This window comes from Neomonachus schauinslandi, chromosome 12 (genome assembly GCF_002201575.2).
Source record: "Neomonachus schauinslandi chromosome 12, ASM220157v2, whole genome shotgun sequence".
Lineage (NCBI taxonomy): Eukaryota > Metazoa > Chordata > Mammalia > Carnivora > Phocidae > Neomonachus > Neomonachus schauinslandi.
This window is the reverse complement of record NC_058414.1, coordinates 76,162,883-76,179,079: the sequence shown is the minus strand read 5'-3', so window position 1 is coordinate 76,179,079 and position 16,197 is coordinate 76,162,883. Positions and strand designations below refer to the sequence as shown.

At 34.9% G+C, this 16,197-nt stretch overlaps 1 protein-coding gene across 1 annotated transcript in view; it reads right to left on the bottom strand.

The window, feature by feature from the left end:
* The window catches only part of KCND2 (potassium voltage-gated channel subfamily D member 2), a 499,676-nt gene that overhangs the window by 115,178 nt on the left and 368,301 nt on the right, over positions 1-16,197 (bottom strand). The gene's annotated exons all lie outside the window — the stretch shown is intronic.

Below are 16,197 nucleotides of genomic sequence, written 5' to 3'. Positions count from 1 at the left end.
AGGCTGTAAGTGAGATGCCACAGTTATTCTTTTAGTAGCTTGGGAATTCCCTACATGATATAAACAATAAAAAGAAATTTTATCAGTATTATGTGGGTATTTTTATCGACAATGTTTTCCGAATAGTTCTTTTATAAAAATATTTATATTAAGTTGCTATGAACTAAAAAGATCTGAGCTTTTGCTGTAACAGTCCCTACTGTTCATGTCTGAAAGAATGGACTTGGTTGAATCATAGCTGGATATTTCTATAAGTAGAATAATGGAAATTGACACCAAAAATTTGGGGTAGTTTGGAAAAAAAACAAAAACAAAAACCCTTTCCACACATTAAAGAAATGCAACAGCAACTTTGACTCTTCAGATCACAGTCTATGCTCTAAGATTCTGAATCACATTTCTTTTTTTTTTAAGATATCAGAGTGCCTTGATCATTTCCAAAATGTTAATATATTTGTATTGGCCAAAGAGTAACTGTCTCAGTGTATTGAGGTCAAGAGCATGTGGGTCTCTCACATCATAGTGAAAGCGACTTGCAAATTGCCTCTCTACATATGGTTTGAGGCTGAGTGCTGCAAAAAAATTAGTTTACTGTCTTTTGAGAACTTCCCCCTAATGAGAGAAATTCCAAGACTGTATGCTCACATTCTTTACCTTCCTTAAATGTCAGTGCTAGGACTTCTGTCCTTTGGTGTATTCATTCGTAAGTGTTTAATTATGATCCTAATGACTCTCAAATTTACACTTGTCCCCTAAACTCCAGACTTGTATATACGACTGCCTACTTAATTTTCATTTAGATACTCGATTGGCATCTCAAACTTCATATGATCAAAACCACACTTAATTTTCACCCATCTGTTCCAACACAGCTCCATTGTTCCGGTTGTTCCTACTAGAACCTTTAGAATCATCCTTGCCTCCTCTCTCACACATACTACAGCCCATCCAACAACCTTCAGCTATATCCAGAATCTTGTATAGTCTAACAATGCCAACTACCTTTCCAGTGTAAGCCAATATGGCTCTCACCTCTACTACATCAATAGCCTTCTAACTTACAGGCTTCCACCTTGACCCCTTACACTCTGTTCATCATTCAGCAGGCAGAGCAATTCATCTAAAATATAGGTCTGAAGATGTAGTGAAAAGAAGGGCCATATATGCACCCCAATGTTCATAGCAGCAATGTCCGCAATTGCCAAACTGTGGAAAGAGCCGAGATGCTCTTCAACAGACAAATGGATAAAGATATGGTCCATATATACAATGGTATATTACTCAGCCATCAGAAAGGATGAATACCCAACTTTTACATCAACATGGATGGGACTGGAGGAGATTATGCTAAGTGAAATAAGTCAAGCACAGAAAGACTATTATCATATGGTTTCACTTATTTCAAGAACATAAGGAATAGCATGGAGGACATTAGGAGAAGGAAGGGAAATATGAAGGGGGGGAGTCGGAGGGGGAGACAAACCATGAGAGACTATGGACTCCGAGAAACAAACTGAGGGTTTTGGAGGGGAGGGAGGTGGGGGGATGGGTTAGCCTGGTGATGGGTGTTAAGGAGGGCATGTATTACAATGAGCACTTGGGTGTTATAAGCAAACAATGAATCATAGAACACTACATCAAAAACTAATGATGTACTGTATGGTGTCTAACATATCATATCATAACATAACATATCATAATAAAATTAAATTAAATTAATAAAATAAAATAAAATATAAGTCTGATTAGTTAATTTCCACCTCACCAAACACAAAATCAGAAGTTTTTCACATGGCTTGCGAGGTCTACCTCATTTGCTTTATGTCTTCTCCTTCAACCTAATTCACCCTGTTTTCCTTGCTTAGACTCGACCAAACACCTGAAACTTCTTTTTGATATTCATACAGGCTGAGTAGTTTCTTGCCTCACGGACCCTTAAACTTATTTCTTCTGCTTTGAAAATTATTTTCACAAGATATGCACATGGTTCTTTCTTTAGTTTATTTAAACCATTTCTGAAGTGACAACTTATCAGACAGCTCTTCCATGAACTCCTGATAACTTACTTCCTTATCCTGCCCATTTTTCTTAATAGCATCATCATATTATTCATCACATACTTATTGTCTTCATTCTCTGACTAGAATATAAGTCCCTGAGTTCTGGAACTTCCTTTTTTCATTGTGGTTTGTTTCATCAGCACATTATAACAGTGCACAACACAAAGTGGGAACACAATAAAAATTTATTGAATTAATTCAGAAAAGCTGCATGAAGTGATGCTGTGGAGAATGTGGTAAATATGGATTTAATTACAGAAGTTTCCTGGAGTGCCATCCATTTATGTAGTGGCTGGAACTGGGCACTTGGGCTGAAAGAATATGCTTCTTCTTTAGCCTCTAGAATTCCTAGGCATATAAGGGCAAGAATGTTTTTCCCCAAGAGGCATGGTTAGTTCTGATTTCATTAATGTATTTTTATTTATGACAGATATATGCCAAGGGAAATGACATTCTTAGTTCCTTCAATTACAGATCTGCAGGTGTACTTCGTCTCAAAATCTGTCTTATTCACCTGACAAAACTATCGTTAAGATTAAAATTACCTCAGAGGAAATTTCCTGTGAGGACAGTCACAGTTGGTTGGCAGCATTGTAGTGAATATTGCCTCAGTGTCTGATAATGTACATAATCCTTTGATTTTTGGACTGTGGAAAGTTTACAGTGCTTTGCTCACCCTGTGTTTGATATAGTAACCCTAGAGTACCTGGGCTCCACCTCTAAGGTGACCTTATCTTTCAGAAAATAGCATAGATTTTCCATTTGCAGATTTGTTAGGTCTTATACTTTTAGTTTTTTCATCATTTTTCTCAATTTAGGAAAGGAAACAATCCAACCAGTTATTTTAATTATTTGGAGTCTTTATTTACTTCTTTACAATGAATCAGTGTCTTACAGTCTGGTTTTTCTCCTTTCAATATCTTGGTGCATCTGCTGCCCTCAGTGCTTCTTAGATTAAAAAAAAAACATATATGCTGCTATATTTCCTCAGTGCCAAAGAGTCCTGGAACCAGTCTGTGCAATTTTTATACCAAACCTTCTGAGCTAACTCACTTTTTTCTTTAATTTCTCAAATTACTAATTATTATAGATTAATTGAAGTCTTTGGATTCTTTAAGGCCTCCCCAGCAAAGGCAATAAAAACAGCAATTATTGTGTGTCTGAAAATATTTAGATGCTTCCTCACTTATTTATAATAAATTAATATTTACTTTTAAATATTGTATGTAATCTATTATAAATTCACCTGAACAGTGGCTATATACGATTCTCTAAGTTTGATTAAACTATATGGTAATACATAATCTTTCCACTTTAAACTGTGGCATAATCCAAAACATCACTTTAATTCAATAGAAGGGGTTAGCTCACCAAGAAGAATATAAATTTGACTACTAGACAGACACTGACAAGTGAATCAAATCAAAGAACAATTCTTTTAGAACTGAAATAAACTAGAGTGGATAACATTTAATAGGAACTTCACCTTTCAAAATAGGTATTTATTTGAAAAGTTGACATAAATCATCATTATGAATTATATTGTAGCCTTTTAAATCAAATATCTCTTTCCTAAAGTAAACACAAATTTCTCATGTATCCATTTTTATTTTTATTTATTTTTTTTTAGAGAGGGAATGGGGGAGGGGCAGAGGGAGAGGGAGAAATCTTTAGCAGGTTCCATGCCCAGTGTGGAGCCCAATGCGGGGCTCAATCTCACAACTCTGAAATCATGACCTGAGCTGAAATCAAGAGTTGGACACTTAACTGACTGAGCCACCCAGGTGCCCCTCATTTATCCATTTTTAAACAATCATACTGGAAGGAGGATGTTATTATGTGTTCATCTGCCTTTCTCTTCAGCTAGACGAAATTTCCTTGAAGGTTAGGAACTGTCTTCTCTGTATTACCATGATAAGCACAGTGCTGGACACACTGTAGATGCTTAGTAATAGTTTATGGAAAAAGCAAATTCAATTCCAATTCCGTCTAGGTTCCTGCTGTACTGAGCGCTTACTTGAAGTTATTTGGAATATAATAGCCTTGTGGTGTATGATGAAAATCGTACTGTGCACAAATGGGAGTCAATGTTGGTTAACTCTAGATAAAATATTACCCAAACTCAATGAGACTGAAACTTTGTCTAGTGCATATCACAGAGCTGGAAGGGAACATAGGGATCATGAGAAAACAAGCATGTTTTCTTCAGGAGTTTCTTTGGAGCAACATATTTCCTTAGTGTACTATACTTTTCAAAGCATATTTACTGTGAGTTTCATTTGAACTTCCAAACAACATTATGAGTTATACAGGACAGAAACCAAAATCTCCCTTTTAAAAATAGGAAGAAGATCTTACAAACAGAAAGGGGTTGATCTGCCCAAGTAAATCAGCTTTCAAATCTTGAATACAGTTGCACCTTAACTGTATAGTACAGGCTTTTGTAACATTTACTTTCAAATAAGCTCCAGTATTCCAGAAGAGACTGTTACCATTAATTATGGATAGATTTAAGCATGTGTCGCATTTTTTGCTACTGTTGGTGGAATCAAATAGCGTTGATTGATGATGGACTTACACTACAATCAGCCATGTACTCTATGTAAAACTCGTTAACCTCAGGAATCGCCTTGGTTCCTACCACCTATCTATGATTACTCTTTTAACTCACATTTCCTTAGAAATATATACACTAATATACACATTGATAATTGGCATTTACTTTTATGAATCCTTGTTATGTCTCAAAATGATTATATGGTACTTGAAAGAGGCCATGCCCTTTCTTTTATGTATTCTCCACTATAAAGCATAATAACAAAATGGGTTTTCAATAAATTTTTTATTATATATCTAGAATATTAAATTACTCTTCTTAGAGCCCAGTTTTCTCTGTAGAAACAAAAATGGATCAGGCAAATTTATAAACTATTTATTTATGAAGCAATAAAACAGAAAATGCAAGAAAAGTAAATGATTAAATATTAATGCAGACCACACATTCTTAATAGTGATATTAAATTTAAAATAAAAGCCATAAGGAGTATAAACATTGTTAGAATAATTGAAAACAGGTTCTTATTTTAGATTGTAAAATGTTGCAAAATTTAGAGCAATCTTACCTACATATTTAAAATTACATTCTCCCAAAGCAATTTTATAAAAATAATTTAAAACTTCTCTTTTTCCAATTTGCAAAGCTAGGACAAAAAAAATTTTTTTAAGATTTTATTTGTTTATTTGACAGAGATAGACAAAGCGAGAGAAGGAACACAAGCAGGGGGAGTGGGAGAGGGAGAAGCAGGCTTCCCACTGAGCAGGGAGCCCAATGTAGGGCTCGATCCCAGGACCCTGGGATCATGACCCGAGCCGAAGGCAGATGCTTAACGACTGAGCCACCCAGGTGCCCCAAAGCTAGGACAAAATATTAATGATTTTATCATAATTACTGATAGTAAACTGTAAAACTGGAATCACCAATGAATCCTTAATTTTTGTCTGAGACCATGATTCCCTCAACTTTCTCCTAAGAAAGTTATTCTCGTGAAATTTTCAGTCAGATTTTACAGTTCAGAAAACTTACATATGCTTCTGAATATGCTTCATTACAATAATCTTTGAATTTCTTCATGATTTCTATTGAGTCTTCCACAAGTAAAATAAATTTTTGTACCTCATATACAGTATGAACTAATGGGCCTTTGCCTTAGGACTTTTCTTTCGGAATTAAATGAATTACTTTATCTCAGTTTTAAAAAGGGAGGGGAAAGAAGAAATCAACTGAAATATTGATACTGTATATGGAACACTGCAACATAAGTATGAAACCTATAATAAAGTTCTAAAACATATTCATATTTTACATTTGAGTTACAGTTAAAATTATGTGATAGTACATAATATTTTTGCAAAGCCTAGAGAAAAATCCAGAGATGTGAAAATTGGAATGGAGACTGCATACAATGAGATCATTACATTTTTCTGTTAATGGCAGTTGCCTTGCCTTGCTATTTTACTATGTTTTTAATTTTTTTTCTGCCAATTACTTACTCTGCTTCATTGGTTCTAAGTGATACAATACACTAAATCACTTGATCTTAGGCATCACTTATGAGGGCTACTCTTGGGTTAATTTTATGGCAGCTGTATCCTATAGTTAGATGTTAATACCATACAAGATGGGCTAAGTCTCATTCTAATCCCCCCCGGAAATGAATCACATAATAGGCAAAATTGCAATTAGATGCTTTCAGATATACATTAGTGAGTGATTTTCTCAGCTGTGAACTTCATAAATTTGATCAAAACGTGTGTTGATTCTTTTACAATAAAATCAAAATTGCTTTCCAAAAACATGATTGTTGACTTCTTCTATCATTAAATGTATTATCAGACAATGTCATATTCTATTTTCATATTTTAACCTTTTTGGAAAAATATCCGATTGGCCTAATTCTCCCCTCATGGGTTATTAATATGTTCATGCATTAACTGTTTAATAGCAATATTATTAAATATGACAAAATAATGACAATATGTGCTAGATGCGAGTCTCCCAATAGAATGCAAGAAGTTATTTCTGTGGTTTTTTTCTTTCTGGTGGTAAAGTTGCTGGAGATCTCAGAAGTCTGGAGATGCTCAAATTCAGGAAAGCTGCACCATAATTAATGTGTTTTATTGGTAGAAGAATCCATGAAACAAATTTATCTTGAGACCAAAATATACTCCTATCTAATTGCTTTCAGGCTTAGTTAGAATCTGATTTGACATAGCAACGGGAATGATATGTATGTTTGTTTTATATTTGATGCCAAATTAAAATCTTGGAAGTTTAATTGAATATATGGTGAGAAGCTAAAGTTAAGAGCTTATTGAACCTCCTGTCTTCTCTTCACCATCAACCATTTTACACACCACCATCCAGAACAACTTTCCTAAAAACATAGTGGTCACTTCACAGATTGCTCAAATTTTCTACACTTGTTCATTGCTTGTTAGACAAACATATGCACTAACCAATATTTTCCAACTTACTTTTTTTTTCAAAGATTTTATTTATTTATTCATGAGAGACAGAGAGAAACAGAGGGAAAAGCAGGCTCCCAAGGAGCGGGAAGCCCGATGCGGGACTCGATCCCAGGACCCTGCGATCATGACCTGAGCCGAAGGCAGACGCTTAACCATCTGAGCCACCCAGGCGCCCCCAACTTACTTTTAACCTAACTTAAATTTTATGCTTTGGGCACACTGGTTGTACTAATCCCTGAACGTTCCTTATGCTTTGTTCCTTCCATAATTTGCCTCATGTTCTTCTACAAGTCTAGAATTTCTTGTCACCCACTGTGACCATTCATGTTTTTATAATTCTTCAGGACCTGAGTGAATTCCATAAAGTTTTCTGTAGCTCCTTCCTCTGAACATCTTTAAAAAAAATGATTGTTTTTGTAATTAATTTGATAATCTAAATCATCTGTTTCATGTTACCTTTTAAATTCAAGAAATACTGTTGAATGTCTTCCATATGCAAGGCAATGTCTAAGTGCTGTAGGGCCTCAGTCAGAGGAACCAAAAGTGATGTTGAAAATGCAGAATCTCAGAACTCTGCCTAGACCTACTGAGGCAGGATTGAATCACTACGGTAACGAGATTCCCTAGGCTATTAAAGGTAGAGAAGCATTGCTCTGGAGGATATGCACATGAACAAATCATAATATTTGCCCTCGTACAGTTCCCTGACTAATAGCAGAGCATTAAATAATGAGGGCAGAGTGAAAGTAAAGGTCAGGAGAGAAGCACAAACAAGGTTTCCAGGGCAGAGTGATGTTAAAGGGAGAAAAGATCACAACCAAATATAATCATAACTAGTAATGCCATGAAGTACTATTAATAATGATACTCATTTGCTGATTCTGGTATATGTACCTGGCCCAATATTTGGCTTTGAACATCCCCTGTTTCTCATCTCCACAGTGACCATGTTACATAGTTATTAGCATTCTCATTTCACATATTTAAAAAAAGGTTCAAACTAAGATATATAGTGTGTACTAAGCCAACTTTTGTCCTGGTCAGGATTTTGATCCACGTCTATTTTCTCTGTTCTTTCAATTTTTTGACATTTCCCTGCGTATACTTATTATATCATTACTCATATATTACCATTTCCATTGAATATGTATTATTTCTCTAAAACTTGACCGCAAAGATTTTGAAGTCTTCTTTATGCTACTTTGATGCTCCTATAGAACTGATTAAAAGTACCGAATAAATATTTCACTGATTTCTGAAAATTAACAATTCTCCTAAGGAGAATTTTTTCAATTTTGGTAATATAGGGCATATACTGGCTTGGTTTCCCCCCCAAATTTCTAGATGTAAAGAAAGGAGGTCTAGGTGTGTGTCTGTTAGGAAAAGGAAGTGTTATTTTAAAGCCTGAGAGAATAAAATAATGGCATTTGGATGAGTGTCCCATGATTCTTTTATAAATGCCAGAATATGGTGGGAGGTTAGGATACGTTTTATGTATTTATTTATTTACTTAGTAACAGCAATGATGAGATTGTATATATAACAACTTTGTGTGAATTATTTCATTATTAATTATTTAAATTATCTAATAATCCTTGGTAAATAATCTTTGGGTAAAAGCTCCCATTCCCTGGCTCATAGAAAACCTTACATATCTACTTTGAAGTAGCATCAGGTTCCCTCTCTAAAAAAAAGAATCCTATAAATGCAAATATATTGGTCTTCATGCATCTCTAAACTTTGGCGTTGATATCTTAATAATTAAACCATTCTTCTAAGAAGGTTTAACATACGTTGAGTTCTCTTAAAACAAACTCAGACACATCAGTTCTAGGTTGTTTAAAATCCAATATAACATGACAGTAAGCCATTTGTGTAAGTACAGGATTATTTATTTTTGAATAGTGGCATGTTTCCTTTGCTTTTATCAAGTACAACATATATAGTGTGTTGTAAGACATTCAGTGGTCATTTCATTGGTTAGGTCATAATAAATTAATGAAAAAAAAGAGAAAGAGAAAAAAAGGCTCATTTAATTCTACAAAAAAAAAGACATCCTTTCATTTTTAATATAGTTGAATGCCTTTCTTTACAGAAGTATCAGAGGTAGCTGGACCCTTTCTGAAACGAGGAACAAAAGAGGACGAAACCCTATTCACACCACTCCTAGACTTTCTGCCTTCATCAGTCAATAGCAGTTGTAAATAAAGCTACTGAAATCTACTCCTTTAACCTTGTTTTCTTCTTGCATGAAGTCCTGCAACATTTTCTGTTTTCTTCTTTTCATTCAGTCTCAGATGGGTGTTTCTATTACCAACTGTCTACATGTTTTGAATTATTTGTACTTGGTGAAAACAAGGTTTAACAACTTTATTTTTTATTAGGAAAAACAACCTCACATTTAATATCACCATTATTTTATAAAAGAGATAATGTTTTGTAATAAAGAGCAGATCTTAAAATTAAAAAAACTATTTTAGTGGAAAGCTCACTTCCCGGTTCATATTGTTTAATTTTGCCCCCATGATAACTAAAATAGTTACCACAGACTTCAGAGTACATTGACTTGTGTTTGGGGGTCTCTGGGTTAAATAATAAAGGCAGTTGCATCGTCCCCAGAATAAAAAACTGGCATCTCATCCTCCAGTGTGTTTAACAGAAGCACAAACGAAATATTATGGGATAACTTGGAAGAACAGGAGAAAGGCTCAAGGTGACAAGATACTTTCAGGTTATGTTAAAAATCACTTTTTAAAAAATTTTACCCAGGATGAATCAAGGTTTTCCCAGGATCCAGACCTTTACACATTAGGGTTTTTACTTGCCCAGTATCATCCAACTTATTTGTATCAAGACCTTATGATTTGGCAAATCAATTCTTGATTTTCCTATCAGTAGAGAGAAGTAGCCTAATTCTTAAAATTATGAGTTTTTATAAATCCCTGGACAATAAATTGATAAAAGTTCACTTAGTTTTCCCAAGAAATGTAAAGCCCTTTGTATTAGGACATCACAGGGAAGAATGCCTGGTAGAAATCTTTGTTCCTCTGCATTAAAACCACAAATGATTTTATCATGTTTAGTTTTCCTGAATTTAGTTTTTGTTCCTTCATTTATTCAAAATATAGGAATAAAACATATTAACTCAACTCCCACTACTAGTACAACTAGTAGGTACTGTGCTAGAGATACAGCAGTGAGTAAGATCAACATGCTTCCTGGTTCAATGGTTCATGCTTCAGTGATTCCTCAAAAAGTTAAAAATAGAGCTATCCTATGACCCAGCAATTGCACTACTGGGTATTCACTCCAAAGATACAGATGTAGTGAAAAGAAGGGGCACATGCACCCCAATGTTCATAGCAGCAATGTCCACAATAGCCAAACTGTGGACAGAGCCAAGATGCTCTTCAACAGACAAATGGATAAAGAAGATGGGGTCCATATCTACAATGGAATATTACTCAGCCATCAGAAAGGATGAACCCAACATTTGCATCGACATGGATGGAACTGGAGGGGATTATGCTAAGTGAAATAAGTCAAGCACAGAAAGACTATTATCATATGGTTTCACTCATATGAGGAACATAAGGAATAGCATGGAGGACATTAGGAGAAAGAAGGGAAATATGAAGGGGGGGGAAATCGGAGGGGGAGATGAACCATAAGAGACTATGGACTCCAGGAAACAGAATGAGGGTTTCAGAGGGGAGGGGCGTGGAGGATGGGTTAGCCCGGTGATGGGTGTTAAGGAGGGCACATATTACAATGAGCACTTGGGTATTTTACACAAACAATGAATCATGGAACACTACATCGAAAACTAATGATGTACTGTATGGTGACTAACATAACACAAAAACAAAAAAAAACAAAAAGAGAAAACAAAAGTTTACTCTGAACTCCAAATTCTAGTTTTTCATGGACTCCATGTTATAGATGTAAATGAATAAGTGACTGAGTGCCTCTTAAGAGTAACAGAGTTTATATGCAGTTAGAATTCTGCCAGTTTTCATATGAGAGAATGAATGACAGCATTTAAATGAAAAACTCATGATACTAATTTTTAAATATTATGTAATTTAGATTATTTTTCATAATTAATAGACTTTTTTCTGTATTTATGAAATTATTCTCAGGAATCTCATCATTTGAGGCAATGTAAATAATTTTTCACATAATTAGACAGAAAAATGTTCGTTTTTAAGACATTAGAAGGAAGAGACTCATATTGCTTAAATATTAGCTTTATGAATAAAGCTAAATTTGATTATATTTATTCACAAAACAAATCCTTTTCAGTCTCCTCTTCCTCACATACAATCTTGAATAGGACAGATATGAATCTTGCTTTTGTATTTCTGGTTCACAAATTCATAATTTGATGTTCAGCTTTCAAAAGATCAACAATAAGCCAAGAATAGTCATGACAATAAGAAAAATAAAATTACGGCTTCCTGACTGGTGGGTTAATGCTCTTCAAGGAACCATATCATGTGACTATACTTGGGTTGTTTAGTTTCTGTTGCCATTGTTACAAATTCTATTTCATGCCTTTAAATTGTATTTTCTAAGTTTGCATGCACAAAATACTATTTATTACACCAGTGGTTGGTTTTCTGATCTCTAAATTCAGGCAGATGAAACAGCTAGCTGTTTCATTTCAGCTATTCACGTTATATATATATGAAATTACAGATCTTGAACATTTATATTTTGAAGCTTATTAAAGATGTTTACCTTCATGAAAGATCCATATATATTTAGTCAATAGGCCAGGTAATGTTAGAGTAAAAAGTTTAGTTATGTTTTCATTTCTTAATATGATAACTTAGTTCATTCCTCATTCAACAAATATGTAAGAGAAAGTAAATAATTAATAACTTCCAACTTCTGCAATTCCTTTGGCAAATCTTCCTAAAATCTCTAATGTGAGAATAGAGGACCTCATAAAGAAACAGTTTATGTGTTTTTCTTTAACTGATATGTCTGGCCATATGCCCATATGTCTAAGTATATTAACTGCTGATAAACTTCTATAATAAATAAGACATTTATAATTAGAGACCATAAAGTTAATGCAGCTGTAATTCAGTTTAGAGACACTTTTTGAGGAAGAAGACAATTAGATCAACGGTCATTGAGCAGACAATTTAGATGATTGTCTTCATCATCTACAGACTTTTAGGCTTTTGTGAATATAATCGTTGGTAGCTAAAATTCAAATAGAAAATATTTTAAATGCAGGTATGAAATTATCTTTTATACAAGAGTCACTTGACTCATACAGGACCTATATTTTGATTCTGCTTTCAAATTAAGAAAGTGGATAAATTGGCTTAAAGCAGTTTCATTATAAAAGCCTGGAACACACATTCGTTATAATTTCACTATAAGGCATCATGCTGTAGCACAAAGTCTGGCCTAGAATTGGTACTTTGGATATTATCCGGAAGAATGTAATTACTAGAAGCACTTGGCTCTACCTGTTTCATGTATAACATGCACCCAGGTCATAGCCAAAGGGCAGTATGACAATGAAACTCAAATATAAGTCATCCACATAGCACATCTGGAATTCAGATGCATACATCTTATCTCCTGAACATGACATTTATGTTGCTGGTGGGGTTAATATGCAATGATTAATGTGATCTTCAGAGTTAGTTAATTCATTTTTTAAATGATTAACCCTATGGGCTGTTGCATGTGCAAGCATGGCTGTTGTGCTCAGATATTTGAGAAACCAAACAGACAAGGTAGAACTAAAATCAAAAAGGGCTGAGGATCAAAGATACTGTGTAAAACTAAGAATAGGAAGGGCTAAGAAGACGACTAGGCATTAGGGTCTGAAGGATGTTCAAGTGCGTCCCATCTTGAAAAAGGCTGTAACTTTACAGTGTAACCACACACACACACACACACACACACACACACAAAACACACACACACACACATACACCCATGAAATAAAGTTTCACAAAACTTCTACATTTACTTACCCTAATGAAATGAGATACAAGATATATTCTATTTTCTTTTTCATTAAAAAATATTACTGGTCCCAACAAAAATAAGTAGATTTCACCTCACTAATGAGTTGTGATGTGTAGCTGGGGGAAGAAGTGATTAATTTTAGTGAATGGTTCTTAGTATGCTATACATGGATAGGTTTGAAGAGCTTATTAAAGACATACAATTATTTGAGGGGAGAGTTCATTTCTATCAGATTCTCAAATGGATTCCTGACATCCCCTCAAGATAATAAAAGCTAAAATATATAGAGCTATTTACAGTTCAAATAGTACATCATACACAAGTATTATACTAACACCTCTGTATGTGTTATTTAGTCCTTACAATAGCCTTTAAAAAAAAGATTTTATTTATTTATTTGACACGGAGAGACACAGTGAGAGAGGGAACACAAGCAGGGGGAGTGGGAGAGGGAGAAGCAGGCTTCCCGCCCAGCAGGGAGCCTGATGCGGGGCTCGATCCCAGGACCCTGGGATCATGACCTGAGCCAAAGGCAGATGCTTAACAACTGAGCCACCCAGGCGCCCCCTTACAATAGCCTTTTTAGATTGGTACAAATTTCCTCATTGAGGAAATTAATGCTCAATAGAGAAAATAATTTTTTCCTTCCATTATTAGTAAATGTTAAAGAGGACTTCAATGCCAGCAGTTTGATTCCAGATCATATTTTTAAGCCTGTGAAATCTGGTAAACCTAACTTCTTCTTCCCTACCCTCCCACCTTCCCTTCCTTCCATCCAACAAAAAGATTTATTTATGACTTCCTCTGTGCCATACACTGAGAACATAAAAGTAATTGACTACCCTGATACCCCTTATAGTCTAGTGAAAGATAAACAGAAGTCAAGGCTAAGGAATATTTCAAAACCACAATAAGAGACAGCAAAGCAGAAATAGACACAAGTTGACCATGAGACTAAGGCAACTTTTTCTTTAGACACGTTTTTTATAAATTTCATAACAGAGCAGGAAACAATGTTAGATTTGGCAGTTTCCAAATATATAATCTATGAATCTGCCATATTTTGTTTATCTTGAAATTTTGGGTATTAGACTATCCACGGCACATCAGGTCACCCTGGAGGGTGCTTGGTTGGGACTAAGGTCCATTCCCTTGTGCATTCAGAAGTTAACTCTAGAGCTACTGTTTGCTGTAGATGCAACCCACGATGAAATCTGCAGTCACTGGTATTACCTTGGTTGTGGAAAAGGGCTCAGGTGGTACAGTGCTGCCATTCTTCATCATGGAACTCGTTTTAGCAAAGGTCAAATTCTCCAGGTCTGGATGTAACTCATGAAATTCACAACGTGCCTGCCAACTTCTCTGACAATATGTTTAATATAGATTCAGAATTATGGCAAAACAGAGAACTCTACACATAATCATTCAAGGTTAAATTGCTTATTACAATGGACAACAGAACTCAACCTATTAGTTAAGGGCTTATCTTCCTTTATCCATTTCACATAAATTTAAATAGATACATTTTTGCAATAGATGGTGGCTAACGTTGGTTATAACTGTTAGGAACATGTGGAATGTAGGTGAAGAATCTCACAGTAATTGATTCAAGTTAGTGTTATCTGTTGAAATATTTGCTGTGATTTTAAAGTATTAAGGTTGTAAGAAAATGTCAAGTGTAGAAAATATCTATTATGTAGAAATCAAGAGTCATTATGGGAAGCTACAACTAGTTTTAATTATCCTGTAATTCTTCTTTAGGTATTATCTTTTTAGCCAGTGATGAGCTATATGGGAAAATACATCTACTTGATTTATAGTACCTCTGTAACCTTTGTCTAAATTTGGTCCTCAATGTATACATCATACTTTTCTTATTAAAATTGGTTGTTTATGAAAATTAATTCATCTTTAGAGAAGAAAACATGCCATCATTTAAAAATATCCTATAAAATCTGAAGGTATTCCAAAGGAATTTTCCAGAAACACTGTCAACAAAGCTAGTGTTTCTGGAGAAAATATGCAGCCTCCTAAGGGAATTGTTTTGAAGGGACAAAGCACTTGTTTGGATATATAAGTTCTCATTATGCTGATAAAATTTCTGCTATGACAACATTACATTGTAAAACAATAATAACCAAAGGAAAGAAAAAAAAAAAAAAACCCTTCACACCCCTCGGGATATATTCCTAATGCTGCTGTACTGTTCATTTTAGCCGATTTGATATAACTTTTAAAATAGTGTCTAAACATGCAGTGGGTCCACAGGTGAACACTTCTGTCACACCAAAAAGAAGAACAGAGAGAACTGTGTGGGTGTAGATTTGGATGAGTGTCTACTAACCCTGAGATTGGGATGGGATCTCCCAGCGCCTTGGCCATCACATGAGTGATGATGCTTCTCATTCTGTGGACGTTTTCAGACATCTCAAATTTAGTATGGGCAGTATAGTATGAACCTTAAACCTGTTCTTCCCATTCTTTTTCTTTTCCATAACTATACCCCATTGCTGAAGCCAGAAATCTGGGATTACTCCCTTTTTCTAACCATAGAACCCTGAATCATCAACAATTTCTTTACAAAATAGAATCTCAAATCCAGCAATTTCTTTTCATGTCTATTTTTATAAGCCTGTTTCAGATCATGCATCAGTTACCTCCTATCCTACTTATCCTTTTCCATCTCCTTTCCAAAAACCATTCTTTCCACAGTGAAGTGATCCTCTTAACAGACAAATCTAAGCATAGGGCTCCCTTGTGACGATCCTTTCTGTTGCAGTTTACTTCCCTCTGAAGAAAATCTAGTCTTTGCCATGCCCTTATATAGCCAGGAATGATTCACTCCAACCCCCTCCCCACCATAACCTTGTTTTTCTCCCCACATCATTTGAGCCCCAACTGCACTGGACTCCTCTGAGTTCTTTGAACAAGCAAAGTTTCATCTTGACCCTCTGAATGTGGGCTTCTTGTTGGTTGTGTTGAGATGGCATTCTTCAAGTTAGCTGAAATACCAACTTCTTAGAGAGTCCATTCTTTGCCAACCTATTTAAAGTATATTCTCATAGATTACCCTCTATTCTCTCTGTTTATTTCCTTTCCAGCATTTATT